The sequence below is a fragment of the Erithacus rubecula genome, assembly GCF_903797595.1.
Source record: "Erithacus rubecula genome assembly, chromosome: 4".
NCBI classification, from domain to species: domain Eukaryota; kingdom Metazoa; phylum Chordata; class Aves; order Passeriformes; family Muscicapidae; genus Erithacus; species Erithacus rubecula.
This window is the reverse complement of record NC_136686.1, coordinates 20173463-20186344: the sequence shown is the minus strand read 5'-3', so window position 1 is coordinate 20186344 and position 12882 is coordinate 20173463. Positions and strand designations below refer to the sequence as shown.

The 12882-nt window shown below is 36.7% G+C and overlaps 1 protein-coding gene across 1 annotated transcript in view; it reads left to right on the top strand.

Annotated features, from left to right (window-relative positions):
• The window catches only part of KCNC2 (potassium voltage-gated channel subfamily C member 2), a 96535-nt gene that overhangs the window by 23284 nt on the left and 60369 nt on the right, over positions 1-12882 (top strand).

Sequence of the window (12882 nt, the reverse complement as noted above, 5' to 3'; positions counted from 1 at the left end):
CTTGATTAATTTTTTTAATGCATTCTTACTCCACGTTGTCAATGTGTATAGCTGCTAAAAGCACAAAGTGGCAAAAGTAGTTCCCAGTGACTCCTTTGAGAGGAGTGTTGTGAGCTAAGAGAATAATGGAGATTGAAGTTGTATTCATGTTTAAATAACTGTGTAAAAACTGTGATGTTGAAGAGAGCAGTAGTTCACCAGGAAGAGTTGGCTGGGAGGTTGGAACATTTTTGCTCTGTAGTCTTTATGTGCAGTCATGAATCCCTGCTCCAGGGTTTCTAGTCAAGAAGCAAGCTTTAGGCTTTTTTATGAGTCTCAAAGGTGACTAAGGATGTGCAGCATCCTGGTTTTTTGGCCACATCAAATTCAGAGTCAGAATTCAAGATTTACAAGCTTGTTTGGCATAAGAGAAAATGCCAGCCAATTTGTACCTCTGTATCTAGACTCCATATGAAAGACTTGCACTAGTTTATAAATAATCCAGTGAGGGATCTAAATAAGTGCAGGGAAAACAGAAACATTTATAGGCTGTGCGTGTGCCAAAAATGCTTCATCTTTATTGAGAGATCTATCTTCTCATGGAAAATGGTAGCAAGATTTTTACCTGAACTAAGATCTGAAAATAAATAGGTTCTGAAAAACTTGAAAATAGTAAAGAAGCCTTCTGAAATACCCTCCAAAATCTTGACATCAACCAGACTTTACTCCCATATATTTTGTATTTGTTCAACTGTTTCTTTTTCCGAATTTGCCTTCTGATGTTGTGCCTTTTGTTGTTAGTGCTTATGCAGGAAAACGCCTTTTAATGCTCTTAAATGCTTTGCTAAATCAGGGCTGCAGTGTTTTCCAGTAGTGAGTATCTTTTATATGTGGAAGTACATTCAAATGCATGAAAGGCAGCTGAAATGCTGGGTAATTACTATTACTTGGGTAGTAATAAATTTGTCCAAACTGCAGCTTGGAGGAGATAGAATGCATTCATAAATGTTGTGTTGTTATTCTTGGATAATTTAGATTTGTGAAAGGAGAAATAATGGGAAGTGGCAGCATTTTTAATTTTTTTGAATCAGCTGCTAATTCTGAAATGTCATATTCAGTAGAAATTTTCACTAAAAATTAGAAAAAAAATTCAAGGTAAGTTTTAATATTTTGATGTTGAGAGAAAAAAAAAATCAACAAAAAACCTAAATAATGAATAAAACCAGAAAAATGTCCATTATGGACTGATCTATTTTAACATTTAGTTCTTCTCTGTGTTCCTCAAACTGAGAAGTCCATCATTTTTGTTGTTGAGGTGACTGTCTCTGGTTAGGCATTTAATGCTTTCTGGGGAACCAAGAAGGCAGCAGGCAGAATTTAGAGCTCTCTGGAGGATTTTTACAGTGGCATTGTTAAAGGGCAAACCATACTTGGATGTCAGGCACCCAAAGCAAAACTGACAGATTGCTGGGGTCAGAGAAGAAAGTGTTCTGGGTTCAGGCTGTCTGAAATGTGTACCAGGACACCTGAGCCAAGCAGACTTCAGACAACTTCTGTGACCATCAGGAGAAGATTCATTAATTGCAGAATAATAGTTATCCTGGGAAAAGAGAAGTTGAAATCTGGGCTAAGAATTTCAGTAGAAGGAAGAGATGTGCAAAGCATTTTTAAAAGAACCCAAAGCCTGGTATGGTTGGTGGTCTTGATGCATTCATAAAATCTCAGGCTCAAGTAGAGGCAAATTTTAGAAAAATATAGAGATTTCTTGTATAAACATGAATATCTTTCATTAAAAGCCTTTGTAGATTGATGTAGAGAGACTTTATGAACATCTGTTGACTTTTTCTCAGAGTTCATTATGCAGAAATATGTCTCTTTTGCTCATTTTGAAGTTTGGACATTAAACTTAATTGATTCATAAGAAAGCAAAATGGAAAATAGACTGCTATTAATGTGCATAACTTAGGAAGGTGAGCTTTGTTCTGCTGAATTAATAAGTGAATTACATCAAAAATAGCCCAATTGCCATCAGAAAGGGAACGGAATTTCTTTGTATAAATAAGATATAAATGAATGCTATCAATTTAGAGTCTTCTCAGTGGAGGAGAATGACAGAAGTTTCAATATGAGAAATTACAGCAGTTAACATTGCTGTTAGAGCAGCTATTCTGAATTAATGGAGTATGACTGCATCCAGGCAGGGGAAGGGCTTTTCCTCTTACAGAAGTATTATCCTTACAGACACCACTGGGAAAAAACACTTCAGAAAGCATCTCTGCTGTTTGGAATGCCTGCCACCAAGGGGAAAAAACTCTTAATTGAGTCAGAAATTTAGCCCAGAACTGTTCTGTGCAAGAGTAGTTAGTGGTTGCAGGTAAATAAGTTTTGAGGAGGAAGGGTTTGTACAACTTGCTGTCAGTTTCATACAAGAGGAAGGTGTTCCCTGTGCAAGGAGCCTTTTACAAAAGCATGATATAAAAGTTGTTTTATGTGAAGGAATAACTACTAAAAAATATTCTAATCCTTAAGTATTTAATTTTTTTTTTATTACTGACAGAAATTTTCTGTCCTTATGTTTGCTATACTGAGTGCTGTTTCTCTGTCACTGTAGTATGAGTTGAAATATTAGTTAACTCAGTTCAGTGATCTGTTTGACAGAGTAATGAAGATGGGCACAGTCTGAGGTGAAGGCCTCTTGTACAGGAACATCAGCAGACACATATGCCCACCATGTAGGATCAGTTTGTTACTAATATTTTTGCTCACAGCACTGTCAAGGTTAACTGTCTTCAGCAGATGCTTTACCAGGGAGTGCAGCATTCTTGATGTTGCTGCAAAGTTTTCACAGAAGAGAAACAACAGCATGTTTCCCTGGTACTCACAGTGTCATAGAAAAATTGCTTTCAGAGCAATTCTGCTAAAGGGAGAAAGAAATGCTAAACTAATGAAAGCACGTGTCTTGAATATTTAAGGTTAACAAGGTCTTTGAATGATCAAAGCTGCAAATAATTCAATCAAAAGTGGATGGGGAAGGTAAGAATTCCTGGAAATATCAGGCACCCCCTAATAGCTACATGACCAGATACGTAGATTTCTCAAATGTTTGAGCAGTGCCAGGGGTATTTTGACAGCTGTGCAGAAATGGGCAGTGTGATAATTCAGCTTGTGGTCTTCTGGCTGGGGGTTTGAAACAGGACCTTTATATCCTGTTTTATTGGCTGACTCAGTTACCTTACAAATTAATAATTGTCCAGGTAATTCTGGATATTGCATTCAGTTGAACCTGGACAGTAGAGAGGGAGATAAGCAGTGACCCACTTAAGGAACTTTTTGAACTAACTCTCTGTGAATATACATCATGGGGGGCTTTTTGGAGCAAAATGAACCTCATGGTTTTTTCCTGTGTTAAGGATATTCCTTCAGAGAAGGAGAAGCAGTAGTAGCTGTGGTGAGGAAAGAGCATAAAGGCTAATTGGAAAATGCATATGTGTGGTTGAAAGGGCCAAATGTAGCATCTCTGCTCTTCCTTCTGGCCATCCCAGCAGTAACAAGCAGTTCCAGGCCAATTTTCTAGGATTGGTAGATAGAATGCTTCATAGCTTATCTATTATTGATAGAAAATAGAACTTGAAACAGCAGAGTTTTTATGTCCATCTCTTCTACATGGAAACTCTACTTCTCATAAAATAGTGGAAACTAGAATAAATGTTTATTTTTTCTTAATGTCTGTGATATTTGGAACAGATAGAATAAGGTGAGAAAAACAAAAAGAGATGAAAAAAATGCATTTTTCTTAAATCTCTCTGTTTTTATCTATCTGGGGTTTTATAAAAATAAAACATGTTACCATGAATAACAATTTACTTAGTCATATTTTTAGTGACTTCAAGACAAGTTGGCTACTAATGTTGGGAATAGAAGCTGGCAGATGACTATCCCAACTCCACAATAACATTTGTTAAATCTGTCTTTCTTTTTGCTGTGTTAAATAGAGCTAGGAATCTGAATATATTTTCAATGAAGAGTGGTAACTACTATAATTATTAATGCAATGCCAGTCACTTAAACATGTGGTATTTAGTATGAGTAATAGTCTTTCTTTTAAAACAATTTTTACTCCCACGGTCATAATTTCATTACTTCCTTCATGTCATGTTATTATTAAATGGAGTATACCTAAATGTTCTTTAGAAAAGATACTGCTGACACTTTCTAATTAGTTTTAGGTCTAATTAAACTTCCACCATAACAGATCAGGTATTCGGGGTTTTCCAAATTACCATTTTTTTAAACAGCAGATGAAGTGCCAATGGAACAGAGAGACAGGGAGAAAGGCAAGTTTCTGTGACATAATATATTTGATAACCATGCCAGAGTCTTTTTCCCATATGGTGGAAATGTTAAATGCAAAGTGCCAAATGTGTCAAGACATGATAGAAAATTAAAACTGTCACATTTGAATGTCAGCTGGGATGCAATGGAGGCAAAGTAAGAACATCTGATGTGTTGGAGCTGATGGGATTATTGGAATGGGTAAAAGTCTTGGGGAAGCCCTTTTTGTAAGTTAGTGTTATTAATCACTGTCTTCAAGCCTAGAGCCTGTTAGGTTTCCATTAGCAGACAAATAGTGAGATTAGGTCCAAACACAAGGAGTACCAAGTGCCCTCTGTTGATACTGAGGCAAATGGTCTGGTCTTCCCAATGTCACAGAATGATGGAATGGTTTGTGTTGGAAGGGATCTTAAAGATAAACTAGTACCAATACTCCTGCCATGGACAGGGACAGCTTTTACTAGACCAGGTTGCTCAGAGCTCCATCCAGCTGAGAAACACTTGCAGGGATGGGACACTCAATTTCTCTGGGTAGCTTGTTCTGGGGCCTCACCACTCCCACAGGCAAGAATTTTTACCTCATTTCCAGCCTAAACCTCTCTTTCTGTTTAGAACCATTGCACTTTGTTCTGTCGCTCTTTGGGCTTGTAGATAATCTCATTCCATCTTTCATGGCTCCCTTCAGGTACTGGAAGGCTGCATTTCAGTCACCTGGAAGTCTTTGCTTCCCAGGCTGGGCAAACCCAATTCTCTTACCCTTTCCTAATAGGAGAGGTGCTGCATCCCAAGTGCATCTTCTAGAACTTGCTCTTGTTGAACTGCATGAGATTCCCCTTGGCCCATTTTAAAGATTATTTTAGGCCTGTTGTAACATGTCAAAGGATTACTATCTCCAGTGAAATTGCAGGAGGGATCACATTATAATTCACATGTTTTATTTGCTTGTGTTCTGAATGGATTTTCTGATTTGTAGTAGTTGTATTTTTTTTTTTTTTGGTCTGGAACAGATAGACATATTTGGAATAGATTAGATTTTTTCAGCACTGAAATGTTTCAGAATGAGATATTTGAGAAAGGAAATTGTGGATCTATTGCATCCATACTTTTGGTGCTAAGAGAAATATCACCTGATTGTCTTTATTCTACATGCACCTATTAAAACTGCTGTCACATGTGACTTCTTTTGTTCCAAAGGAAGAAATAAATTATATTCTGGCTTCTTTTTGCTGATGTTCTCCATGGCTCAGAGTTGTGGCTTTCAAAGGAGAAAACCCAGAATTTGTGCCAAATTGTATTGAATGCCAGTAATGTTTCAGCTTATTAAACTGCTCTGTGATTTCTGCTTGACAGAGGTCAATAGTCATTTATTATTTGTCTTGTAAATTGCTATAAACTGGATTTAATGGATAGTTGTTAGTTTAATGGAGACACTCTTTGTTTCCGCCACAATAGAAACTGTCTTTTTTATTTACTGAATGCATCATAAAGCTTCAGGAAAATTCAGTATATTTTTTCCCCCTCAGTATCCTTACCCTTTATTAAGTAGGAAAAATGTCTCAGTTTTTGCAAGAATTCCAAGACTAAACTTCTGATAGACATTCATGTTTTTAGGTTTTTGCTTGTGGATCAGATGTTGAAAAATATTTATTCTTTTACCTATTTAGTGGAAAATCATCTTGGGAAAATATTTTAATTTTGTGAGAGGCCATGAAATTATTTTTTATATTAGTCCAAAATTAAGTGCATGAGAGGCAGTTGCTTAAGAGTTTGGCATGGGATTCTGCTGGGCATATCTGCAAACCTTTAGAAATTAATTAGTTTGGGATGGAAGCCAAAATACTGTGCTGTTTATGGGACTGAACAATTCTAGGCGTAGTATCAACTTCTTGTTAAATGTCACTCTCTCACAACTGATGGAAGTATTTTCTAGACCTGATCAGGATTTTGATTTCATACTCTTTCTTCTTATCTTGATAGTTACCTGCATAATTTGATGATGCAGTAAGTCTTTTTGCCATACTGATTATGTATTTATTTTCTTCTAACATTGGTAGGAGTTTGAGCCACATTTTTTTTTCCATTTTCTTCATGTAACACAGCCCTATTTACAGTTCTGGCCCAGTTAAGATCATGAAGGTGCTTTTAAGTCAGGGTTAAGCTAATAGGTTTACTTATTGGCTTCATGGTGCAGGCCAACAGGAGGGCTGAGGTCATGGCACACATACTAGAGTAATCTGTGATCCAAATAAATCACACAAATCAGTGATCCAGTCAAATCATGGAATGGTTGAGGTTGGAAGGGAGATCCTTTAGTCCAAAACAATGTTTAAGCAGAGCAGCCTGGAGCTGGTTGCTCAGTAAAGTGTCCTGTCTGAGTATCTCTGAGGATGGGGACTCCACAACCTCTCTGGGCTACCTGTGCTTGAACATCCTTGCAGTAAAATGAGTTTTTCTTGCATTAAAGCTCATTTCCTATATTCCAGTTTGTGCCAGTTTCTATTGTCCTGTCTCTGGGCACATATGATAGGAGCCAGGCTTTTGTCATAGTTTATTTTCACTGATGGATAGCAGAGCTGGGACAGCCCAGACAGGGGCTTGAATAATTGTGATTACCTGCATCAACTTTTTGTATGGAGAAGCTTGAAGCCTAAGATAAAGATCTAATTTTTTTCTAAGACCATATGGGAATTCAGTATTCTTAATGTTCCATTTGGTGTGATTTACTAGTGTTGCGTTTTGATGATTTTTCAATGTTTAAAATAAATTATCACTCATTTGTTTAATTAAAAGTAAACACTGGCTCTATTGGAAGAAATGTGCTGCTTCCTTCTGTTTCAGAGGAAGCATCACCTTCTTATAGCACAAACAGCTGCTTACAGTTTTCAGCTGGTGGGATTGGGGGGTATTTTACTTTCAGCAAGGAAAAAATACATCACAGAAAAGAAAAAGTCCAGATGTTTACTTCAGAACACGAGGAAGAATATTATTAATCTTGCCTGCCATACCAAAGGGCGAGAACATTTTTCTCTGTTCAAGCCTGTGTAGCCTTCATGAGTTTATAATTGCCTGCTCTGAGCAGTGCGTGTGAAATCTCCTGTTTTAGAGTGGCAAACATTTCAATAAATCTGCTTGAACTATGAGCACAGCACACTAGCAATAGAAACCCATCTTGGATTAATAAGAAATGGTTTTGTTTATGGTTTCTTCAGTGCTGAGCTATTTCCCTGTTGTGTGGAAAATTTGAAGCAGGCTGGACTCGGAGACTGCAAGTGTGTTTCCAAAACTCAGGCCTTTTGATCTCGTGTACCTGGGCTCATCTGTGATCTTTAGAAAAATCATATTGTCTGGACAGCTGTTTTGGGTGGCATTATTAACTCTAACACTACTCTCTACCCTTGTTCCTAAGCTACTACAGCAGTTCTTCAAAGCTCATTCAACAATCACATTGCTACTTGTGTCCTCAAACAATTTAGGGTTCATCAGTGCTTCTGTTACAAATCACTGCTTTCAGGATGTCCCTACATTCTTTCTGCTCAGAAATATCAAGGACAAGGTATATTAATAACAAGATTTGGTTTTAATTTGTTCTGACGGAAAGCACTTGTTGGCTTTGGCTGGGGTTCAAAGCTTGTGTGAATCCTGCAGATTGCTGTACTACTTCACCCCCTCACACAGCCCCAGCTTTCCACACAGGGTCCTACATCTGGAAGGCTTTGCATTGTGAAAGGATAAAAGGCTGCTGTGAGGGCTTTTCTCCTCTAAGTGCTTAGGTTAAGAGAAATAGCCTCAGTTTCATTCAAAGTCAAATTTGGGGACAGTTTAGTGGAAAACAAACAGTTCTGTTATTAAGACATTTAAACACATGGTTTGCTAATTTAACTAATTCATGTTCTCTGCTAAAAGAAAACCAATTATTTGTGAAACCATTCTGAATCTTCAACAGCATTCCGAATAAAATGTGCGTACTTGCATTTCAGATGGTTAGAAATCATGGTTTGATAATTACTTAAAGAGGAAATAGCAGAATTACATGTAAGTATCATGGTCAGGCTTCAGGTTTTAAGCCTGTAGATTTGTGTAGGGTATTGAGCCTTCAGATAAATAATTTTTTGGTGCTTTAGTGGGACATATGTGCTTTGAGATTATTCTTCCATGAAAAGAATATATATATATATATACTCTGACTGGCCAAGAGTTAAGGCAACAGGATATTGCAGCTGTTGTACTGTAAGAAGTCTGCAAGCTTCATGAAAGATAATTACAGTTTTTTTTGGGAAATAAAACTTCCCTCTCTTCAGCAGCTGCAGAATATATGATTAGGTGTCATGAAGCATTGCCTTGGATTATAACCAGTCTGATTGCTGAGCCTGAAAATCTGGTCCTTTAAACTGTCTGCTGTTTGATTATAGCTCTGTGTCAGGATTTGGGATCACAGCAATGACTCCAAAGAGCAGAGGTACCAGAAGTAGATTGGAAACAGCCCTTACACTTCAACATAATTTCCTTGTGGCAGGTCAGGACTATACATGCATGTGTGTAAATGCTGAGAGGAGAGTGAAAACTTTCTAAGGAAGTCAGCAAAACTAGGTATTCCTTGAATATCTGCTCCTCTGGGGGTAGTTGGGGATCTTTCATGAGGAGGACAGCCATGGGTGGCTTAAAGGGGAGAAATGCTCAGATGCCAGGAGTAACTGTATATACTTGTCTTCCTTTTTATGATCACTGTTTTTATGCATTACGGTGGACTCTAGTGGCAAAATCAGCATTGATTTAGGCTAGCTTAGGCTTTGCTGAAACTAGAACTCATTCCATCCAACAACAAAGATAAAAAAATATTGAAGATAGAACATGGTAAATATGAATGGACTTGGGTGATAAATTTGCTAGAAATTGAACCAACTAGTCTGAGTCCATGTGTGTTTAGCTTGGTGATATCTCCAGAGGAGATCTGACTGGTATTGACAGTGTGTGTCCATCCTTTGTGTAGGAGTCACTGCCCACAGCTTACTGGAATTGTCCCTTGTTTTGCATATCCTGTCTTCTCAGGGGCTTTCTCTTCTTTTTTTTTTTTTTTTTCTTTTTGTTTCCTTTTCTTTTTTTCTCTTCCTCTCTCCTTCTTCCTCTCTCCTTCTTCCTCTCTCCTTCTTCCTCTCTCCTTCTTTCTCTCTCTTTCTTTCTCTCTCTTTCTTTCTCTCTCTTTCTTTCTCTCTCTTTCTTTTTCTCTCTTTCTTTCTCTCATTCTTTCTCTTTCTTTCTCTCTCTTTCTTTCTCTCTCTTTCTTTCTCTCTCTTTCTCTCTCTTTCTTTCTCTCTCTTTCTCTCTTTTTCTCTCTCTTTCTTTCTCTCTCTCTTTCTTTCTCATCTTTCTTTCTTTTCTTTTTTTTTATTTTAATTTTTTCTTTATTTTTTTTCTTTTTTTTTTTTTTTTTTTTTTTTTTTTTTTTCATTTTTTAAGGATACAAGAGTGTCTGCAAGTAGGTAGATAGCAAAAACTGGTAGTATCTGTTGATGCTATGGGAAGCACCAGTATGTCATTGATCCCTGAACAGTTTGTCACATTCACATGCTCAGATGTGTCACCATTGTTAAAGGCAGAGCAGCATTCTCACCCAGGAGAAAGTCAGGAGTTGGTTTGTTATCATCTCCATTCCATTGTAGTCTGGGTTACTTCCTTTGATTTTTAGGTACCTTCTAGGACAGAAGTGTGAGGTTTTTTGGTTTGGAAGGGGTTTTAAATGTATTGTTTCATATGTTTTAAATAGTATTTAAAATGGTTATTAGCAGCAACATGGGGTCACATATTAGAAAAAGTAAAATAAAATAATTATCTATTGTTTACTTGCCTGCAATGATAACACTTGCCTGCTTGACCTGTGGGCTCAGGACTGATGGTAATGGTAACATGTTCTGTTCCTGTGAATGGAGATGGAGCAAGCAAGTCTGCATTTCTCGCTTCTGAGTATTTGATTTTTATAGTTTCATTTATATTTTTAATGTCCCTTTTTTTTTTTTTTTTTTTTTTTTTTTGTGAGAATATAATACAGAATATAGCTTTGTGCAAAACTTTATTTTTGGAAAAATACAAATAGAAAAATACCTTGTTCTTTTCAGTTCTAGAAAACTGCAACTTTCACATGTAGGAAATACCTACAAAGGTGATTCAAGATACTTTTTTACATTAGTGTGAAGTATTTGTTTTTTTCTCCTTTTGCATTTTCACTTCTTATATCAATGTATTTGTCAGGCAGCAATTTGAAAGATGAAATATTTCTCTTAGATCTTGCACTTAAAGAAAACAAAATATAAAATCAACAGGCATAAGCTTCAACTTTTGTTCTTACAGCTACATTCCAGTCACTCATAAAATGCTTCCTTAAAAATGTGTTTTTAGTCCTGCCTGGACCTATGTAAAAAAAGATAAATCTCTATAAATAAAATTATTTAATATTCAGTCCCTTTTAAGCATTTGGTAATTTACTTTGTGTCGATGTAGTCCACAAATATGTACGTTTTCATTCAATAGGTCTTTTATTCAAACACATTAACAGAATCCCATGTTTAAGGAGTTATTTTAAACTTACCTTGCCATTATGTAGGCTGCAGCTGTTAGGAGTTGACTGATGATTGTATATACATCAGTGAAGGAATTGTTTACCTAAATGGTATTGATCACTTGTCTGTGAGCTATGGGAGTGTTTATTATAGAAACACATTTTCTTTTGTCAAAGGAAATACAAAACTGCTTCAAAACCTTCTGAATGGAGCACTGGTCCAGGCTGTGTTTGGAAGTGAAGCTGCTGCATTCAGGTTTGCAGTATACCACCAAACCATCCAAATCCCACCTACAGAGCTCTTGGAATCTGTCCTCTCTTGAGCTGTTTGGGAATTCTGTAAGTTTTTCAAACTAAAGGGTTACTCAGATTTTCTTCTCAGCTTCCATTTCCTCATGTGTTTTTTTTTTTTTTTTTTCTTTACAATATTTATTCTCTTCTAAAGAAATGTTTTCCTTAGTTGCATTTTTCCCTGCTGTCTGACATAAATTCTGATGCTTTTAGCAGTATTTCTGCTTGAGTTGGAAAGACAGAGGAAATTCACCAGCCTTCTTTGTCTGTTTTCCATGTGATATAATGCCTTTTGTGACAGGCATTGGCAAAGAACTGAGGTGCAGAAAACTGTGAAATACATGAAAATCCTAAAGCCATGATATAAAAAATTGAATATCTAAGTGTATGAAGCTCACACAGCATATCATCCTACTACATATTTAACAGTTTTTCCTGAGTAGTAGGCAGCTACCTTTGGAAAATCCATGAATATTTAACTCCATTAGATGAAAAATAACTATGTAGCAAATATATGACTTTTGTTATTGTTTATTGCTTTTATTTGTGTATGTTTTGCTTTCATATGAATGAATCAGCATTTGATCTCCCAAAACCTTCAAAAATTATTCCCATCAACTTAGTAGTACTCATTGCTGAGGCAGACCTCATCAGCTGGAGTTTCCCTTTGTGAAGATGTGAGCTAAGATGCAGAGCATGACTGTTTCTTCAGTCTTGGGGAAGTTTGTGACAAATAAAACCAAACAGAGTCCTGAAACTATAATGCTGAATTTCAGTTTTAAAATACAACTTGAACCCTTTTTGCTGCTGTTGGAAGTGTAATGTTCTGTAACCTTCTGAACTGAGGGGAGAAGCAGAAACATGGGATGTTGGCAAATGGTTTTTTTGGACAGCAACTAGCTGGAGAGAAGTGAGCTGTCCTATATAAACTGTTTGTCCTACTTCTGGTGTTTAGGCTGTTGTGGTTCTGCTAGAATACAGATTGAAGAGAAACATGATTTACAGGTAGGAATAATATCTTTTGTGAGATCAGAAGGCGTGGAGGGAAGAAATAGGAAAGGCTTTGGCTGTGTAAGCCCTTGTCAGAGAGAAACAGTAGAAAAAGAGATAGTAGGTTGATAACAATTGCTATGAATTTAATTATGTAAATCATCTAGACAAGTCAGAGAAAAGAATTCTTCCTACCTGTGGTGCAGAGTGCTGTTGTGATGCATAATATTGTTTGATCTGGAGGAGGAAAGCCTTAGGCTGGTAAAATTTGCTGACATACAGATTTTTCTTGAAGTCTATAGGTATGTTGGGGAAATGCATGATCCTTTTTGTCTGGGAAATTACTTTGTCACTATGCTAGAATTTATTTTACTGCTTGTTGACAGGCATCTGTTCAAGTTATTGTAATGCAGTTTTAATATACTCTCTTATGTCTTTTTTTCTTCCCAAGGACTATTGATTCTGTTGCACTCTGCCCTTATTTTTTAAAAAAAGTTTTATTTCTTCCCTCTATCTCTCCCTCCATCCATCAATCTGTTTAGCTTACATCTCACTCTCATTTATTTTTGTTAATCAGAGTTCTCTCTTCTGTGGCAAGATATCAGGGAAGGCAACTGAACACGCCAGTACAAGTTCCCCATATGTCAAGTCATATGCATGGTATCCACAATGGAATGATTGCTTAGAAATAATAAAGAAATTACCTCTATGCACTCTTGTTGGAGGCAGAGAAAAGGAAA